The sequence below is a fragment of the Salmo trutta genome, chromosome 3, assembly GCF_901001165.1.
Source record: "Salmo trutta chromosome 3, fSalTru1.1, whole genome shotgun sequence".
Taxonomy (NCBI): domain Eukaryota; kingdom Metazoa; phylum Chordata; class Actinopteri; order Salmoniformes; family Salmonidae; genus Salmo; species Salmo trutta.
In genome coordinates, this window is record NC_042959.1 from 675,869 (window position 1) to 687,384 (window position 11,516).

Here is an 11,516-nt window from a genome sequence, read left to right on the forward strand (position 1 = left end):
GACCAATCCAAACTCATCTCTCGACATGTCCAGCCCACTCATTATCTCAGCCAATCATGGCTAGTGGGAAGGTTGCTCACTTTTTCTGTGGGTAAACCAACTAGGCACGTTAACAATTTTATTAGTATTTACAGATGGCATACAAGTTTGTTATTAAGGCACATGAAAGTTCACATGTTCAGGAAGGCATTTCTGGCTAGACGATTTTGATTTGAAAGAAAAGTTTATGTTCAAATGGCTCTTGTGTAAAGTAGTGACCCGCGACATACGCCTAGTTTCCAGAAACGGGTCACATATGGACAGGATTGCAATATTTTTTTGTTGCTGAATGCACAAACTCCACCATTTCCCTTACCAGAGTTGATGTTTCGGTCCATTCCAACAATTGTTTAACCATGCAGCTCCACAACGGAGTTGGGATCCTGTTCCGTAAGCCAGGTCTCAGAACGACAGATCAGGATTGTCGGTACTCTGAGAGGTATTGGGTACAAGCCCGTAGCTCATCAGTCTTAGTCCATGCATAATAGATGGAGGAGATGTTCTGAAGGGCTGTTTTTTCATCCGATTCTGAATTCCTCCTCTACTGCTTCCTTGATTTAGAGGCCTTTCTTGGGAACGTTGATTGTATTAGTTGTGGTATTCCATTGCAGTGTAGACTTGCAGCAAAGGGTTGGAGATTAAACGGGAAATCTTGTGTATGATATCCGCGGTTACGGCTCGCTGTATCCATTGAGGTCGACAGCTTGTTTGGTGCGTTTCCCCCAAAAACTGATTAAAACTAACAACCAAAGTACTGCTATTTGCCTCATTATTAATTATCTGATTTATACCACTAAAAACTTGGTTTGTTGAGGTAACTGTAAAACTGTAAAACACACAACACAAAAAAAGAGGCAAGCACAAATGACCGTGTCGCTGCAAGAACAGACGCCACCCAGGAGGACTCAGGAGGTCTCCATGACCGTGTCGCTGCAAGAACAGACGCCACCCAGGAGGACTCAGGAGGTCTCCATGACCGTGTCGCTGCAAGAACAGACGCCACCCAGGAGGACTCACGAGGTCTCCATGACCGTGTCGCTGCAAGAACAGGTTTGTGGTGTGTAATGAGGAGCAACCAGTCGCTGCACTTGACGCATTTATGAAACTACTTATTCCATTTACTAATATGCACCAATTAAGAAAATGACTGTAAAAACTGTTAAATCCCCTTGGATTGATGAGGAATTGAAAAATTGTATGGTTGAGAGGGACGAGGTAAACGGTATGGCAATTAAGTCTGGCAGCCCAACTGATTGGCAAATTTACTGCAAATTAATAAATTATGTGACTAAAATAAATAAAAAGAAACTACACTATGAAACAAAGATAAATTATATAAAGATTGATAGTAAAAAGCTTTGGGGCACCTTAAATGAAATTTTGGGGAAAAAAGCCAACTCGGCTCCTTCATTCATTGAATCAGATGCTCATTCATCACAAACCCACTGATATTACCAACTACTTTAATGACTTTTTTATTGGCAAGATTAGCAAACTTAGGCATGACATGCCAGCAACAAACGCTGACACTACACGTCCAAGTATATCGGACCAAAGTGTGAATGACAAGAATTGTGGGTTAGGGTGAAATAATTATTGTTGTAAATCAACAATGACAAGCCACCAGGGTCTGACAATATAGATAGAAAATTACTGAGGATAATAGCAGACGATTTTGCCACAGCTTCAATTTAAGCCTACTAGAGAGTGTGTGCCCTCAGGCCTGGAGGAAGCGAAAGTAATTCCGCTACACAAAAACAGTAAAGCCCCCTTTACTGGCTCAAATAGCCGACAAATCAGCCTGTTACCAAACTTCTGGAAAAAATTGTGTTTGACCAGATAACAATGCTATTTTATAGTAAACAAATTGACAACAGAATTTCAGCATGCTTATAGGGAAGGACACTCAACAAGCACAGCACTTACACAAATGACTGACGATTGGCTGAGAGAAATTGATGACAAAAAGATTGTGGGGGCTGTTTTGTTAGACTTCAGTACAGCTTTTGACATTATTGATCATAGTCTGCTGCTGGAAAAATATGTATTATGGCTTTACACCCCCTGCTATAATGTGGATAAAGAGTTACCTGTCTAACAGAACCTAGAGGGTGTTCTTTAATGGAAGCCTCTCAAATATAATCCAGTTAGAATCAGGAATTCCCCAGGGCAGCTGTTTAGGCACTTTGCTTTTTTCAATTTTTACTAACGACATGCCACTGACTTTTAGTAAAGCCAGAGTGTCTATGTAGCGGATGACTCAACACTATACACGTCAGTTACTACAGCGACTGAAATGACTGTAACACTCAACAAAGAGCTGCAGTTAGTTTCAGAGTGGGTGGCAAGGAATAAGTTAGTCCTAAATATTTCAAAATCTAAAAGCATTGTATTTGGGACAAATCATTCACTAAACCCTGAACCTCAACAAAATCTTGTAATAAATAATGTGGAAATTCAGCAAGTTGAGATGACTAAACTGCTTGGAGTAACTCTGGATTGTAAACTGTCATGGTCAAAACATATTGATACAACAGTAGCTAAGATGGGGAGAAGTCTGTCCATAATAAAGTGCTACTCTGCCTTCTTATCAACACTGTCAACAAGGCAGTTCCTACAGGCCCTAGTTTTGTCGCACCTGGACTACTGTTCAGTCGTTTGGTCAGATGCCACAAAAAATTGCAATTGGTTCAGAACAGGGCAGCACGGCTGGCCCTTGGATGTCCACAGAGAACTAATATTAATAAAATGCATGTCAATCTCTCCTGGCTGAAAGTGAAGGATTGACCTCATCACTACTTGTATTTATGAGAGGTATTGACATGTTGAATGCACCGAGCTGTCTGTTTAAACTACTGGCACACAGCTCAGACACCCATGCATACCCCACAAGACATGCCACCAGAGGTATGTCTAAACTACTGGCACACAGCTCAGACACCCATCCATACCCCACAAGACATGCCACCAGAGGTCTCTTCACAGTCCCCAAGTCCAGAACAGACTATGGGAGGTGCACAGTACTACATAGAGCCATGACTACATGGAACTCTATTCCACATCAGGTAACTGATGCAGCAGTAGAATCAGATTTAAAAGACAGATAAAAATACACCTTATGGAACAGCGGGGACTGTGAAGCAACACAAACATTTGCACAGAGAAACACACACACACACACACAATACATAAACAGATCACCGACCATTTCGAATCCCACCGCTACGCAATCTGGTTTAGGAGCTGGTGATATCATAATGGCCATCGTTAAAAGAAAAGACTGTGCAGCTGTATTCATCGACCTGGCCAAGGCTTTCGACTCTGTCCATCACCACATTCTTATCGGCAGACTCAATAGCCTTGGTTTCTCAAATGACTGCTCACCAACTACTTCTCAGACAAAGTTCAGTGTGTCAAGTCGGAGGGCCTGTTGTCCGGACCTCTGGCAGTCTCTATGGAGGTGCCACTCGGTTCAATTCTCGGGCCGACTCTTTTCACTGTATATATCAATGATGTCGCTCTTGCTGCTGGTGATTCTCTGATCCACCTCTACGCAGACGACACCATTCTGTATACTTCTGGCCCTTCTTTGGACACTGTGTTAACTAATCTCCAGACGAGCTTCAATGCCATACAACACTCTTTCCGTGGCCTCCAACTGCTCTTAAATGCAAGTAAAACTAAATCAGAACTCCACCAGTCCTAGTCAGAACTCCCCCAGACCTAACTAGTCAGAACTCCACCAGACCTAACTAGTCAGAACTCCACCCAGCCCTAACTAGTCAGAACTCCACCAGTCCTAACTAGTCAAAACTCCACCCAGACCTAACTAGCCAGAACTCCACCCAGCCCTAACTAGTCAGAACTCCACCAGACCTAACTAGTCAGAACTCCACCCAGCCCTAACTAGTCAGAACTCCACCAGACCTAACTAGTCAGAACTCCACCAGACCTAACTAGTCAGAACTCCACCAGCCCTAACTAGTCAGAACTCCACCAGACCTAACTAGTCAGAACTCCACCCAGCCCTAACTAGTCAGAACTCCACCCAGACCTAACTAGTCAGAACTCCACCCAGCCCTAACTTGTCGGAACTCCACCAGACCTAACTAGTCAGAACTCCACCCAGCCCAAGTCAGAACTCCACCAGACCTAACTAGTCAGAACTCCACCCAGCCCTAACTAGTCATAACTCCACCCAGCCCTAACTAGTCAGAACTCACCAGTCCTAACTAGTCAGAACTCCACCCAGCCCTAGTCAGAACTCCACCCAGCCCTAACTAGTCAGAACTCCACCAGACCTAACTAGTCAGAACTCCACCCAGCCCTAACTAGTCAGAACTCCACCAGACCTAACTAGTCAGAACTCCACCCAGCCCTAACTAGTCAGAACTCCACCAGACCTAACTAGTCAGAACTCCACCCAGCCCTAACTAGTCAGAACTCCACCAGACCTAACTAGTCAGAACTCCACCCAGCCCTAACTAGTCAGAACTCCACCAGACCTAACTAGTCAGAACTCCACCCAGCCCTAACTAGTCAGAACTCCACCCAGCCCTAACTAGTCAGAACTCCACCAGACCTAACTAGTCAGAACTCCACCAGACCTAACTAGTCAGAACTCCACCCAGCCCTAACTAGTCAGAACTCCACCCAGCCCTAACTAGTCAGAACTCCACCAGACCTAACTAGTCAGAACTTCACCCAGCCCTAACTAGTCAGAACTCCACCCAGCCCTAACTAGTCAGAACTCCACCCAGCCCCAACTAGTCAGAACTCCACCCAGCCCTAACTAGTCAGAACTTCACCAGCCCTAACTAGTCAGAACTCCACCCAGCCCTAACTAGTCAGAACTCCACCAGACCTAACTAGTCAGAACTTCACCCAGCCCTAACTAGTCAGAACTCCACCAGACCTAACTAGTCAGAACTTCACCCAGCCCTAACTAGTCAGAACTCCCAAAGAAGACCAGTCTGCCCTTTAGTATAGGAGGGCCCTTGACCCTGGGATTAGTAAAACATACAGGGAGGCTCCTACCCCCACTTGTATCAGTCAGTCTTTCTATCCTGATTCCTGTCTGTGCATGTCTGACTGTTTTGACAGCATAGCAGCGTACAGAGAGAGACTGAACTAAACATAGTGTGCTGGGCTAGTAGTGGCAGCCCCATGCCTTTATCTGTTCATTCTTGTCAAACTGTAAATTCCTCCGGCTTCTTTTAAGAAATGAATGTTAAGCATTCACATATGCAGTCATTCATGTTATTTTGTAAGCATTCACCAAAACAGTCACTCACAGTTAAATCAGTTATACTGAATTTCCATCAACATGTTAAATGTGCAACCAGAGGGAAAAACATTCTAGACCACCTCTACTCCACACACAGAGACGCGTACAAAGCTCTCCCTCGCCCTCCATTTGGCAAATCTGACCATAATTCTATCCTCCTGATTCCTGCTTACAAGCAAAAATTAAAGCAGGAAGCACCAGTGACTCGGTCTATAAAAAAGTGGTCAGATGAAGCAGATGCTAAACCACAGGACTTTTTTACTAGCACAGACTGGAATATGTTACGGGATTCTTTCAATGGTATTGAGGAGTACACGACAACAATCACTGGCTTTATCAATAAGTGCATCAAGGACGCCGTCCCCACAGTGACTGTACGTACATACCCCAATCAGAAGCCATGGATTACAGGAAAAATTCGCACTGAGTTAAAGGGTAGAGCTGCCACTTTCAAGGAGCAGGACTCTAACCCGGTAGCTTATAAGAAATCCCGCTATGCCCTCAGATGAACCATCAAACAGACAAAGTGTCAATACAAGGATAAAATTGAATCATACTACACCGGCTCTGACACTCGTTATGTGGCAGGGCTTGCAAACTATTACAGACTACAAAGGGAAGCACAGCCGAGAGCTGCCCAGTGACACGAGCCTACCAGACGAGCTAAACTACTTCTATGCTCGCTTCAAGTCAAGTAACACTGAAACATGCATGAGATCACTAACTGTTATAGATGAGTGTGTGATCACGCTCTCCACAGCCGATGTGAGTAAGACCTTTAAACAGGTCAACATTCACAAGGCCGCAGGGCCAGACGGATTACCAGGACGTGTACTCCGAGCATGCGCTGACCAACTGCCAAGTGTCTTCACTGACATTTTCAACCTCTCCCTGTCCGAGTCTATAATACCAACATGTTTCAAGCAGACCACCATCATAATCCCAGAAACCCTAGACCCACTCCAATCTGCCCCAACAGATCCACAGATGATGCAATCTCTATTGCACTCCACACTGCCCTTTCCCACCTGGACAAAAGGAACACCTATGTGAGAATGCTATTCATTGACTACAGCTCAGCGTTCAACACCATAGTGCCCTGAAAGCTCATCAATAAGCTAAGGATCCTGGGACTAAACTCCTCCCTCTGCAACTGGATCCTGGACTTCCTGACTGGCCAACCCCAGGTGGTAAGGATAGGTAACAGCACATCCGCCACGCTGATCCTCAACAAAGGGGCCCCTCAGGGGTGCGTGCTCAGTCCTCTCCTGTACTCCCTGTTCACTCATGACTGCACGGCCAGGCACAACTCCAACACCCTCATTAAGTTTTCGGATGACACAACAGTAGTGGGCCTGATCACCGACAACGATGAGACAGCCTATAGGGAGGAGGTCAGAGACCTGGCCGTGTGGTGCCGGGACAACAACCTCTCCCTTAACGTGATCAAGACAAAGGAGATGATTGTGGACTACAGGAAAAGGAGGACCGAGCACTCCCCCATTCTCATCAACGGGGCTGCAGGTTGAGAGCTTCAAGTTCCTTGGCGTCCACATCAACAACAAACTAACATGGTCCAAGCACACCAAGACAGTCGTGAAGAGGGCATGACAAAACCTACTCAGGAGACTGAAAAGATTTGGCAATGGTCCTCAGATCCTAAGGTTCTACAGCTGCACCATCGAGAGCATCCTGATGGGTTGCATCACTGCCTGGTATGGCAACTGCTCGGCCTCTGACCGCAAGACACTACAGAGGGTAGTATGAACGGCCCAGTACATCACTGGGGCCAAGCTTCCTGCCATCCAGGACCTCTATACCAGGCGGTGTCAGAGGAAGGCCCTAAAAATCGTCAAAGACTCCAGCCACCCTAGTCATAGACTGTTCTCTCTGCTACCACACGGCAAACGGCACTGGAGTGCCAAGTCTAGGTCCAAGAGGCTTCTAAACAGCTTCTGCCCCCCAAGCCATAAGACTCTTGAACATCTAATCAAATGGCTACCCAGACTATTTGCACCCCTCCCACCCACCACCACCACCATGCTGCTGGAACTACCGGTTTCCCCTGTATATAGCCTCCACATTGACTCTGTACCGGTACCCCCTGTATATAGCCTCCACATTGACTCTGTACCGGTACCCCCTGTATATAGCCTCGCTATTGTTATTTACTGCTGCTCTTTAATTATTTGATGTTCTTATCTCTTACTTTTTTTAAACTTTGTATTTTTTAGGTATTTTCTTAAAACTGCATCGTTGGTTAAGAGCTTGTAAGCATTTCACTGTGAGGTCTACTACACCTGTTGTATTCAGCATTTCACTGTAAGGTCTACTACACCTGTTGTATTCAGCATTTCACTGTGAGGTCTACTACACCTGTTGTATTCAGCATTTCACTGTGAGGTCTACTACACCTGTTGTATTCAGCATTTCACTGTAAGGTCTACTACACCTGTTGTATTCAGCATTTCACTGTAAGGTCTACCACACCTGTTGTATTCAGCATTTCACTGTGAGGTCGACTACACCTGTTGTATTCAGCATTTCACTTTGAGGTCTACTACACCTGTTGTATTCAGCATTTCACTGTGAGGTCTATACCTGTTGTATTCAGCATTTCACTGTGAGGTCTACTACACCTGTTGTATTCAGCATTTCACTGTGAGGTCTACTACACCTGTTGTATTCAGCATTTCACTGTGAGGTCTACACCTGTTGTATTCAGCATTTCACTGTGAGGTCTACTACACCTGTTGTATTCAGCATTTCACTGTGAGGTCTACTACACCTGTTGTATTCAGCATTTCACTGTGAGGTCTACACCTGTTGTATTCAGCATTTCACTGTGAGGTCTACTACACCTGTTGTATTCAGCATTTCACTGTAAGGTGAAATGCGCCGAATACCTGTTGTATTCGGCGCATGTGACAAATAACATTTGATTCGATTTGATCATGTTATTTTGTAAGCATTCACATATGCAGTCATTCATGTTATTTTGTAAGCATTCGCATATGCCGTCATTCATGTTATGTTGTAAGCATTCACATATGCCGTCATTCATGTTATGTTGTAAGCATTCACATATGCAGTCATTCATGTTATTTTGTAAGCATTCACATATGCCGTCATTCATGTTATGTTGTAAGCATTCACATATGCCGTCATTCATGTTATGTTGTAAGCATTCACATATGCAGTCATTCATGTTATTTTGAAAGCATTCACATATGCCGTCATTCATGTTATTCTGAACTGCTGTAGTAAAAGTGTAGAAATGTTTTCATGAGATAAAGGAGGAATAAGGAAGGAAGGAAGGAAGGAAGGAAGGACGGACGGACGGACGGAAGGAAGGAAGGAAGGAAGGAAGGAAGGAAGGAAGGAAGGAAGGAAGGACGGAAGGAAGGAAGGAAGGAAGGACCCACTGGGCACAGACATCAGATCAACGTCTAGGTTTGTTTTACATTTGGTTGTCAACTAACCTGAATTCAATGTGAAATCCACCAAAAATGTCACCATGTCGTTGGATGTTAAAAGGTTAAAAGGTGAAGAAAGACTAAATGTCCTTATGTTGATGACTTTTCTCATATCCAATCAGTTTTCCACGTTGATTCAACATCATCACATTGCCTTTTTTTGGTTCAAATGATGTGGAATCAATGTTGACTCAAGCAGTTTTGGCCTCACAGCTAAATCCCCAAACTAATGCAATGAAGTTGGCTGGCCCTCTACTCTGTGTGTGTGTGTGTGTGTGTGGTGCAAACTTGCGTGCGTGCAGTTGCTCCTCTGGCATGCAACAACATGTCTGTTTATCCATTATTGACTCACAACACACACACACACAGACAGACAGCAGATGTGTATAACACATGTTCCATTGACACATAATAGCAGTCTGTCTAATAACTGATGTCCTAAACTTCTCTCTCTCTCTCTCTCTCTCTCTCTCTCTCTCTCTCTCTCTCTCTCTCTCTCTCTCTCTCTCTCTCTCTCTCTCTCTCTCTCTCTCTCTCTCTCTCTCTCTCCCTCTCTCTCTCTCTCTCTCTCTCCCTCAATTCAAAAGGTTTTATTGATATGGGAAACATATGTTAACATTGCCAAATCAAGTGAAATAAACAAAAATGAACGGTAAACATTACACTCAGAAGTTTCAAAAGAATAAAGACATTTCAAATGCCATATTATGTCTATATACAGTGTTGTAATGATGTGCAGATAGTTAAAGTACAAAAGGGAAAATAAATAAACATAAATATGGGTTGTATTTACAATGGTGTTTGTTCTTCACTGGTTGCCCTTTTCTTGTGGCAACAGGTCATAAATCTTGCTGCTGTGATGTCACACTGTGGTATTTCACCCAATAGATATGGGAGTCGGGTTTGTTTTTTAATTCTTTGTGGATCTGTGTAATCTGAGGGAAATATGCGTGTGTCACGTCCTGATCCTAGTAAGATGTCATTTTCTATAGTAGAGTAGGTCAGGGCGTGACAGGGGGTGTTCTGTTGTTCTATATTTTCTATTTCTATGTTTAAGTTCTAGTTTTTCTATTTCTATGTTGGGATTCTTTGGGGGTTGATCTCTAATTGGAGGCAGCTGATCCTCGTTGCCTCTGATTAGAGATCATATTTAAGTAGGGGGTTTTTCTTCCTGGGGTTTTGTGGGTAATTGTTTTCTGTTTAGTGTATATCACCTGATGGAACTGTTGCCGGTCGTTTTGTTAAAAAGTCTTAATTAAAAGTCAAATATGAGCCCTCTACACGCTGTGCCTTGGTCCCCTTTATATGACCCGCGTTACAGTGTGTCTCTAATATACAGTATATGGTCATACATTTGGCAGGAGGTTAGGAAGTGCAGCTCAGTTTCCACCTCATTTTGTGGACAGTGTTGCACATAGCCTGTCTTCTCTTGAGAACCAGGTCTGCCTAAGGCGGGCTTTCTCAATAGCAAGGCTATGCTCACTGAGTCTGTACATAGTCAAAGCTTTCCTTAAGTTTGTGTCAGTCACAGTGGTCAGGTATTCTGCCACTGTGTACTCTCTGTTTAGGGCCAAATATCATTCTAGTTTGCGCAGTTTTTTTGTTAATACTTTCCAATGTGTCAAGTAATTATCTTTTTGTTTTCTCATGATATGGTTGGGTCTAATTGTGTTGCTGTCCTGGGGCTCTGTGGGGTCTGTTTGTGAACAGAGCCCCAGGACCAGCTTGCTTAGGGGCCTCTTCTCCAGGTTCATCTCTCTGTAGGTGATGGCTCTGTGGGGTCTGTTTGTGAACAGAGCCCCAGGACCAGCTTGCTTAGGGGACTCTTCTCCAGGTTCATCTCTCTGTAGGTGATGGCTTTGTCATGGAAGGTTTGGGAATCGCTTCCTTTTAGAGTTTTGTAGAATTGAACGTCTCTTTTCTGGATTTTGATAATTAGCGGGTATCGGCCTAATTCTGCTCTGCATGCAATATTTGGTGTTTTACATTGTACACAGAGGATATTTTTGCAGAATTCTACATGCAGAGTCTGCATTTGGTGTTTGTCCCATTTTGTGAATTCTTGGTTGGTGAGGGAACCCCAGACCCCAAAACCATAAACGGCAATGGGTTCTGTAACTGATTCAAGTATTTTTAGCCAGATTGTATGTTAAATGTTATGTTCCTTTTGATGGCGTAGAAGGCCCTTCTTGCCTTGTCTCTCAGATCATTCACAGCTTTGTGGAAGTTACCTGTGGCGCTGATGTTTAGGCCGAGGTATGTATAGTTTTTTGTGTGCTCTAGGGCAATGGTGTCTAGATGGAATTTGTATTGTGGTCCTGGTAACTGGACCTTTTTTGGAACACCATTATTTTTGTCTTACTGAGATTTACTGTCAGGGCCCAGGTCTGACAGGGCCCAGGTCTGTCAGGGTCCAGGTCTGACAGGGCCCAGGTCTGTCAGGGTCCAGGTCTGACAGAATCTGTGCAGAAGATCTGCTGTAGGCTCTCCTTGGTTGGTGACAGAAGCACCAGATCATCAGCAAACAGTAGAATTCAGATTCTAGTATTGTGATGCCGGGTGCTGCAGAGTACACTCGCCAATTCGTACACTCGCCAATTCGTTGATATATGTGACCCGCTTCAGGAAACTAGGCGTACGTCGCAAGTCACGACTTCACAGGAGAGCCGTTTGAACGTACAAAACATGTTTTTATCAAAATTTGTTTTTTTTTG

General features: G+C 44.2%; 1 protein-coding gene across 1 annotated transcript in view; it reads right to left on the bottom strand.

Moving 5' to 3' along the window:
• The window catches only part of LOC115166161 (plastin-3), a gene marked incomplete in the record, with an annotated part of 57,931 nt that extends 48,901 nt beyond the window's left edge, over positions 1-9,030 (bottom strand). Inside the window, 1 exon segment of the mRNA XM_029719917.1 lies at positions 8,809-9,030.
• Positions 9,031-11,516: the final 2,486 nt, after the last annotated feature.